Consider the following 10,139-nt stretch of genomic DNA (forward strand, 5'->3'; position numbering starts at 1 on the left):
TTGGAATTGAACCTGATGGAAACTAAGTTAAATTGGGAGCCTAATTACCTTTCCCCTCCTCACTTGAGACTGGGGTGTTATTTAAGTGGAATTATGCACATGAAGTATTGGGGGAAATGTTTGTTTTATTGTGCTTTCTATATCCTCCATGTAAATATCCCTTTGTAAAACATATTCAATCTTAAATTGTTAAATTGAACTGAGGTGCCAGTTACTGGACTCCTACAAATGGAAAGAATACAGCAGATGGGTGTTTAAGTTAATGGCAAAGAAAAGCAACTCTTAAACACTTCAAGGTATAAAAAGAAGCCTGAGGGTTAACACCTGAAAGGTGTAAAATGTAATAGACCTGGCTTGCAGAGAGTGAGTCCAGAATGAAACCATGTTATACCAGAACATGAGATTTGGCAATTAAGAAATCATTGGTAACTTTGAGGCAGTTTCTTCTTCTTTTTTTCTTTTTTAGGTTTCCTTTTACATTTTATTAAATTTCAATTTCCAGTCTCTTGTGAGATTGAATCTTCATCTGTATAAAATAATTCTAGGCAAGTAATTTATTCAGAATTATGAATGAATTTGATACCAGCCAACTAACCAATCTCAGTCCTCATATAAGTATTCCTATATGTATATGTATATATATATATATACACACACACACACACACATATGTACCTGTATATATATACACATATATATGTGTGTGTAGGTATGATGTGTGGATATGTGTGTATATACATGCATATATACACACGTACACACATGTACACACATGTGAACATGCATAATTTGATCAAATCTGTGGTGATGGATGAACTTGAGCTGTCAGTATAACACTATTGATTGATTAAAGGTTTTTAACAGGTAACTGCTATTTTTGAAGAAAATGGTGTTACCGCATTCTTACCAAAGAGAGTATAATGAATTCTGAACTATAAGAGTCTAATAAAAATCACTAGGAATAAACTGTAGAAAAGATACACATAGTAAGCTTTTCTTGTCCAACCATTTCTAAGTAGCTAAGGGATTTCCCCCCCCAATGCCACAGTGTTGTTTTCAGAAGTGTTAAAGTTACAAACATTCCATACAATACTCATTAAGTATTTTCATGCTAGTTTATTTTGGGATCCACATTCGTACATACATACACAACTACATATACACACATGTATACATACATGTATGCATGTGTGTGTGTGTTCTCTCCTAGGCATCCATCAGTTCCTCAAGTTCTGAAGGACTGCTTAATTCAATCAATATCCAATAAACATTTATTAAGTACCTACTTCATACCAGGCACTATTGCAACTGCTAGGGACACAATTCATAAAAAAGATAGTTCCTGCCATCAAGGAGCTCACAATCCAAGATAGGGAGACAACACACAAAAGGATGGCAGAAAGCAGGAGGTGGGAGACAAGGGGGTACCTTGCAAAGAGGCATCTTGTTTGTTGGGGTTGAAACCAAATGGAGCAGCAGATTCAGAGTGGAATGTTCAGTCATCTCCATCAGCCCAACATCTTCCTAACAAGATTTCAAGACCAGGTGCAGATTTTCTGAAAGAGCTAGATTAATTTCAGTTAACTTTTCTGTTCATATAGAATAAAGCTCACTGGCAGCTTTCACATTTTCCACATCTCCAAATTCATTTTGCTTGTTCAGTTTTGTTCCAACTTCTAGAAAGCTACAGTAAACTAAATCCCAATATTTTCAGTGGGAAATTGCTGATTGCCACTGTTCCAATGCCATTGGAACCGTTCAGGTTTGACTGTGATTTTTTAAATAGGTACATGGTAGCAGAGAAGGAGAATGGGGTGAGGCTGGGAAAGTCTCTGAAGTGGGAAAATCATCCAGGCCATAGGTTGTATGCTTTTGGGTGCTGGCATCCCCATCTTCTCCAAGAGTAGGCAGAGAGAATTTTTAGTTAAGGAATTTGGTAGGAAGCCAGATTGAAAAAGTTTGATGAACTATTTAGAGGAGTGTGTAGACAGCTTTTTTTCAAGAATTTTTTGGGAAAAAAAAGAAACAGGATGATTGTTTGAAGAGGGAGGGGAAGGGATGGTCTAGTGAACTTTTTATGAATAAGAAGTGTGTGTGTTTGAAAACAATAGGGAAGAAAGCTTTAAAAACAAGTGTTAAAAAATGTTTTTACGTGCAACTGTGAAATAAGATATACAGGCAATGAGGTATAGAAATCTATCCTGCCCTACAGGAAAATAGAAGGGGAAGGGCTCATAAGAGAATGGGGGTGATAGAAGGGAGGGCAGATTATAGGAAGGGGTATTCAGAATGCACACCATCTTGGGGTGGGGGAAGGGGTGAGATGGGGAGAAAATTTGGATCTCAAAATCTTGTGGAAATGAATGTTGAAAACTAAAAATAAATAATTTAATTTAATTTAATTTAATTTAATTTAAAATGTGAAGGAGAATTTACCCAATTAAACCAAAGTAAATGTGGGGGAGAAAAGAAAACAATAGAGAAGGAACAAATTGAAAATGAGAGGTTGAAAATATGGGGAGGGGATGGAGAATTGATGTCAGATGATGATTTTTTTTTATGATAGGGACTAAGGAAACCATTTGTTAAAGTGTGGGTGGAGCTATACTCTGCTTATATAGAAGGATCCCACAAATTGCAACTCTAAAGCTCTCTCTCCACAGAGATTCCTGTCTTTAGGATTGGCTATTGAATTTGAGACAGAAACATTTGAACATTTCTAATGACCATCCTTAAAGGTCATAGATTCAGAGATGAAAGGGGCTTTAGAGGGTACCAACACCAACTTCCTCCTCCTACAGATGTAGAAACTAATACAGAGAGACAGTAAAATATTAATCCAGGATTTCACAGCTATTAGTTGTTTGAGGTGAGATTTGAACACAAGACTTCCTTATAATGAGTCTAGAATTATATTCACTACAACATGCTATCATGTTTGCTTGTTGAAGTGTCCTGCTTTTTTAAGGACAATGCAAATGACTCCATATCACTTGTTCCTTAGTCATTTTTTAGTCATGTCTGAATCTTCATGACTCCATGTTTATTTTATTGATACTAACCATCAACTGTGTTTCCTTATTTCACATGATTGGGCAATGAAGACACTAGACTTAAGCTTTGGATTTTGTAGTAATTTCATTCCCTTTGCCATTCTCTTTGGCTAAACACAAAGTACAGGACTGGGGAGGATAAGAATTTGTAGAAGTCAAAACTAATTTAAGCTAGATAATTGCAAGACTTTGGCTAGCCCTTAAAATTGCATGTGTCTACCTTGTCCTAAAGTAACTGTCAAGAGCTATCTTTGGTGACTCAGTGTAGTACATAAGCAATTTTCCTACTGATGCACCTTTGACTATACATGAACATAAAAATTCCTAAAGGGAATCTTGACTTCTTTCCATAAAGTTTGATGAGCCTTTGTCTACAGGAATCATGGTGATGTTCTGGTTTTTTGCCCCATTTTCACAGTGACAACAAAAAAAACATCCGAGACTTTGGAGAAAAGCTGGATGTTGCAACAGTTTGAGAAGTCTTTTTTTTTTAATGAAAACAATCTATTTTTTGTCTAGACCACCCATTTAGCTTTGAAGTTCACAGTGTTGTGGTGTGAATTGACCCTTCTGAAAAAAACAGATTTGAACTAAGAGGTAACACACCCACACATGCATACACACATGTATGTGCACACACGCACACACACACACACTGCAAAGTAATCTTGGAAATATTTTCTAATGTTAAGGTCAATGGTTTGCCCTCAAACTCATAATTCTCGATCTGTTTGGAACCGTGTCTTGTCTGTTATTCATCATTTCCCCTCCCAGGAGCACTTTCAGCTCTCATCTACTTAATTTGCCCTAGCTTAGATTCCATCAGCATGTTGGTAAATGTTCAGAAATGTTACAGCTTCATTGAGGATCTCCTGAATGATCAAAACTGTGTGATCACCAGCCCAGTACTAATGCAAAGATTCCATCTTCAGTGTCCACATTCCTTTTCATAGAGCAACCCGCAAAATGATGCCTCTAACCTTTCTCATGGGAAAAAGCCAAACTCTCCTGCACTGTACACATTGTGTACACTGTATACAATCCATTAGAACCCACTCCTGCTTTAAACAATTAACTCATCAATGTGGATGGAAAACAAATAGACTTTGGAAAAGTATTTTGGAAAATAGGAACACAGACTAAAAAAATGAGAATTTTAAAAGTCTTTTATGCCTTTACATATCTGAAAAAATGAATAACATGTGCCATGTCTAATGTTTTGATGTTTTCAAAAGAATAGTTGATTTATTGTATTTTATCTGAATTTTTTGATTATTAAAAAAAAAACAGCTACAGTTCAATCAAGTAAAAGAAAAATTGCATGCCAACCGTGGAGTCCGGAAGACATGAATTCTAATCTAGTATCAGACATTATTTTTAATTATGTGACCCTGGGCAAGTCACTTAACCTCTCAATCTTAGTTAACTCATCTGTAAAATGGGGAAAATAATAGTACTTATTGTCCCATGATGGTTATGAAGATAAAATGAGATTCTATTTGTAAAGAGATTTACACACCTTAAAGTGATATATAAATCCTAGTTGTTGTTAACTATAATAAAAATGAGCATAACTGATATAATAAAAATAATTATAAATATATGTATATCTTAAATATATGCATATATACATATGTAATGATTGCTAATAATGAAAATGAGAATAAATATGCCTCTTGTACCTATGGTACATGGAATATGTTTCCAAAATATTAAGTAGATCTTTGACATACATATAGTGTAATAAAAATAGGAATCAAGTAGGATGAGAAGGTATAGGTGGCAAATGAGTGAACTATATTCTGAAAGGGAATAAACACACTAATGAGGTGATACATACAACAGAATTCATTTACTTTAAAATATACAAAGTACATAATGTTATATGATTCCCATAGTGTTTCCACATAAATAATATGATTGAATCTTTTTAATTTTTAATTTTATTATTTATTTTTAATATTATTTTTCTTTTAAAATTTTGAGGTCCAAATTCTCTCCCTCCCTCCCACGGTTTCTCCCATTCACTGAGAAGGCAAGTTATCTGATATCAGTTATACATGTGAAATCATGCAAAACATATTTCCATATTAGCCATATTTTTAAAAAAAGAAAGTGATAAAATTATGTTTCCATTTGCACTCAGATTTCATCAGTTCTCCCTCTGGAGATGGAAAGCATTTATTCATCATGAGTCATTTGGAATTGTCTTGGATCAATGTGTTGATCAGAGTAACCAAGCCTTTCATGGTTGATCATCATTACAACATGCTGCTACTTTGCACAATGATCTCCTAGTTTTTCTCAATTCATTTTGCTTCAATTCATATAGGTCATGCCATGGTTTTTTTTTTTTTTTCCTGAAACCACCCCCTTCATTATTTCCCACAGCATAATAGTACTCCATCACAATCATATGCCACAACTTGTTCAGCCATTCACCAATTGATGAGCATCACCTTGATTTCCAATTCTTTGCCACCACAAAAAGAGCTGCCGTATTTTTTTTCCTGTGCATATAGGTCTCTGTCCTTTCCCTTTAAACTCTTTGGGAAGACCTAGTAGTGGTATTGTTGAATTAGAGGGTATATACAGCTTTATAGCCTTTGGGGTGCAGTTCCAAATTGTTCTCCAGAATGGTTAGACCAGTTCACTACTCCACCAGCAGTTCATCTGTGTACCTATGCTTTTTTTCTCTCATCCCCTCAGCATTTGTAATTTCTGATAGGTACGAAGTAGTACCTCAGAGATGTTTTATTTTATTTTTTCATATGACTATAGATAGCTTTGATTTCTTCTTCTGAAAACTGTTTTTTCATATCCTTTGATCATTTATCGATTGAGGAATGACTCTTATTTTTATATATTTGTCTCAGTCCTATACTCAGTATGTATTTGAGAAATAAAGTGCATCACAGAAACTTACCGTAAACTTTTTTATATTACTTCGTTATCTATAGTACCATTTAACAAAGTGTAGTTTTCCTAATTATCTCTTTTTTCTTTTATTTTTAATTTATGAAATAAAATAAGCATTTTTGTAACAGTACAATTTTAAAAAATATGATTTTACACGAAACTGCAAATCTAGTACTCACAACTTGCTATTCCTTTCAAATATACAACACAATTATCATATTTTTTTTCTTTTTTTTCTTCCCTCCCCCCTACCCTGGAGATGGCTACCATTAGAAACAAATAGGCATATACATATGAAATTATTCTATACATACTTCTATTTATCACTTCTTTCTCTGGATGCAGATAGCATTTTTCTTCATATGGCCTTTATAGTTAATTCGGGTATTTATAATAGACAAAATAACTTATTCACTCATTCTTGAAACAATATTGCTATTACTGTATGAAATGTTCTCTTGGTTCTGCTCATTTTGTCTCCATTATTCCATGAAAGTCTTTCCATGTTTTTCTAAAATCATTGAGCCCATCATTTCTTAACAGCACAGTGGCATTCCATCACAATCATATACCACAACTTGTTTAGCTTTTTCCCAATTGATGAGTATCCCTGCAATTTCCGGGGAGTTTTTTTTTTTTGTGACCACAAGGAGAGCTGCTATGAACATTTTAGAATATATAGGTTCTTTTTCCTTTTTCCCTAATCATCTTTGGAAATAGACTTAGTAGAGGTATTGCTGGGTCAACAGGTATAGGCAGTTTAATAACTCTTTCAGCATAATTCTAGATCGCTCTCTAAAATGATTAGATAATTTTACAATTCCACAAACAATGAATTAGTGACCCAATTTTTCCACATCCTTTCCAACATTTGTCACTTTTCTCTTCTATCATTCTAGCCACTTTGATAGGTGTAAAATGATATCTCAAAACTGTTTTAATCTAAATTTCTCTAAACATAAATGGTCTAGAGGATTTTTTATATGACTATAATTTGCTTACATTTCTTCCCTGGAAAACTGCCTGATCATATCCTTTGACCATTTATCAATTGGGGAATGAATCATATTCTTGTAGATTTGACAAAGTTCTAATTCTATTTGTGATTTTCCCTCTATCTTATTTTTACTCACTATTTTCCTTCTCACCCTCTCTTTTTATTCTCTCCCTATCACCTTATCTTTTCCCCTTACCTTCTTATTCCTTAGCTTACCTACCCCTCTAAAATCCCCTCACTTATCTTCTCTCCCCCACCCTCTTTATCTTATTCTATATACCCTTTTAAAATTCCCTGTAACTCCCTATTCCCCCAGTTTTCTCACCTCTCTGGAAGTTCACATATATACTCTAAACTCTTCAGATATATCAGATATATACTTTGTTTCATCTTCAACCCAGTTGAGAATAAGGTTCCAGCATTACCAGCTCTCCACTGCACTTGTTTCATTTCTATCAGTTCTTTCTTTCATGCCATTTTTATAAAAAATAATTGCTCCTTTTTACCTTCTGCTACACATTTTTTTAGAATCACCCCACATATACAACTGAACCACAAGCTTTCTTTCAAATAACCTTAAGAATGATAACAATTTTAAGAATGCTGATGACATTTTCATATATCATAAGTAAACAATTTAACCTTTATCAGTCCCTTAATTAGTCTTTAATGATTTCCTTATATTTCTTTTGTATCTTTTATACTGAATTTTCCATTGATTTTTGTTGTTGTTACAAATAACCTGAAAGTCTTTCAGTTCATCAAATGTCATGTTTTTTTTTTTCCCATTCAGGATTATACTTAACTTTGCTGGATAAATTATTCTTGGATACAACCTCAGCTCCTTTTCTCTTTGAAATATGTTCCAACACCTGATCTATTGTCTTTTAGTGTAGAAGCTGCTAGGTCTTGAGAAATACTGATTATTTTTCTACAGTATTTAAAATGTCTTTTTTTTCTTGTTGCTTACAATATTTTTTTTTCTTTTATCTGGAAATTTTGAAACTTGACTATGACATTCCTGTAAGTTTTCTTCCTGGGATATCTTTCAGGTGGTAATTTGTGGATTCTTTCTATTTCTACTTTATCTTTTTGTTCTAGAACTTTGGGACAATTTTCCTTAATGATTTCTTGCAATATTGTATAATGATTCTTTTTTTTTGTCATAACGATCAGGTAATTCAACATTTCTTATATTGTCTGTCTTCAATCTCTTCTCCAGATTGTTTTTTTTTTAATGAGATGCTTCAGATTCTCTTCTATTTATTTTCTAGTTTTATTATATCTTGGTGTCTTACAATGTCATTTTATTCCACTTGCTCAATTCTAGTTTTCAAGGAGGTATTTTCTTTCTTACAATTTTGTACCTTTTTTTCAATTAGTTAACTTTCTTTTTGTAATTTTCTTGAATTTTTTTTTGTTTTTCTAATTTTCCTCATCCTTTATTATTTGATTTTTGAATTCCTTTTTAAGTTCTTACAAGATTTCTTTTTGGGCTTCTGACCACTGGGTGTTACTCTTTAGAGTAGGAGTGGCTTTTTTTTAATCTCATGTTCTTCCTCTGAATATGAACCCAGCTCTTCTTTTACACCAGAATAGCTATCAATAGTTGTTTTTCCCCCTTGCTTACTCATTTCTATTTTTAATTTGTCTTGTTTAACTTTATTTTTTATTTTTATTTAAATTTTTATTTTTTATTAATTTATTTTGATTTATCAAGAATCACTTCCATAAGCTTTCGAGTTTTAAATTTTTTCTCCCCCTTCCTCCCCACCTCCCTCTCCAAAAAGTGCACAATCTGATATTGGCTATACAAATATATTCCTATTAAACATATTTTCACCTTAGTGATGTTGTAAGTAGGAATTAGAACCAATAGGTGGGACCACCAGAAAGAGGAAACAAAACACAACAGAAGAAAAAATTGCAAATAGTATGCTTCGATCTGCATTCAAACTCCATAATTCTTTCTTTGGATGTGGATAGCATTTTCCATCATGAGGCCTTTGGAGATGTCTTAGATCCTTGTGTTGCTGAGAAGGGCTAAGTCTATCAATATTAGTCATCATACAACATGGCTGTTACTGTGTATAACATTCTCCTGTTTCTATTCACTTCATTCAACATCAGACCATACAAGTCTTTCCAGGTTTTTTGTGAAGTCTGCCTACTCATCATTTATTACAGCACAATAGTATCCCATTACATTCATATGTCTTGTTTTACTTTTAAGCAGATAAATATTATTATCAGGTTTTAATCCTGAATTATGAGTAATGGCCTAGGCCTCAGGTCCTTCAACTGTTGTTTTCTGAATTCTGTCTGGGGGTTTAACCTCAGGGACTCTTTTCCTTCCCTGACCCTAGTCATGCGGTTCCAAAAATGTTCTTGCTCCCTGTGGTACCACTCTCATTGGGCTTGTGCTCAGTCCTCCTGGTCTACAGCCATAGCTGGGGATCACCTCTAGTCAGCACCTACCCCGGACTTCTAGAAACAGCATGCGGTCCTCCAATCTTCCTTCCGCTATTCTTTGGATGAGAATTTGTAAAGTAAAAGTTCCTGAGATGAAAGTTCATAAGGCCTAGTCTACTTTCCTTCGGGCATGTGGCTTGTTGATTCAGTGAAATGGCCTGGAGGTGTTTATATTTCACTCAGGCCAAACCTCAGCCCATGGAATCTTCTCTGAGGTCCTCTCAAATTGTACTAAGAGGACAACTGCTTTACCCCTTTATTTTTGCTGCTCTATGTTTATTTCATTGCAATTTTCTATATGTGGAGGAAATCTAGAGACACTGGAAATTTCTGACTTACTCTGCTATCTTCCAGAATGCACCCAATTATCCCTCTTAAAGATCTATTTTTGCTTTTTCTATGTCTGAGATCATAATTGCTACTTCTGCCTCATTTTAGTTCAGTTGCAGTATTTTAGGTTCTCTTTCAGCCCTTCATTTTGACCAGATATGTGTTTTTTTTTTCTATTTTAAGTGTGTCTCTTCTAAACAACACACTGTTGGATTCTGGTTTCTAATCAATTCTACTATCCATGTTCATTTTATGGGTTGGCTCATCCCATTCACATTCATGATTACTAACTGTGTATTTCCATCTCTCCCATTTTCTTTCTTTCTTTCTTTCTTTCTTTCTTTCTTTCTTTCTTTCTTTCTTTCTTT

Source organism: Vombatus ursinus, unplaced genomic scaffold (genome assembly GCF_900497805.2).
Source record: "Vombatus ursinus unplaced genomic scaffold, bare-nosed wombat genome assembly UNPS02010461.1, whole genome shotgun sequence".
Lineage (NCBI taxonomy): Eukaryota > Metazoa > Chordata > Mammalia > Diprotodontia > Vombatidae > Vombatus > Vombatus ursinus.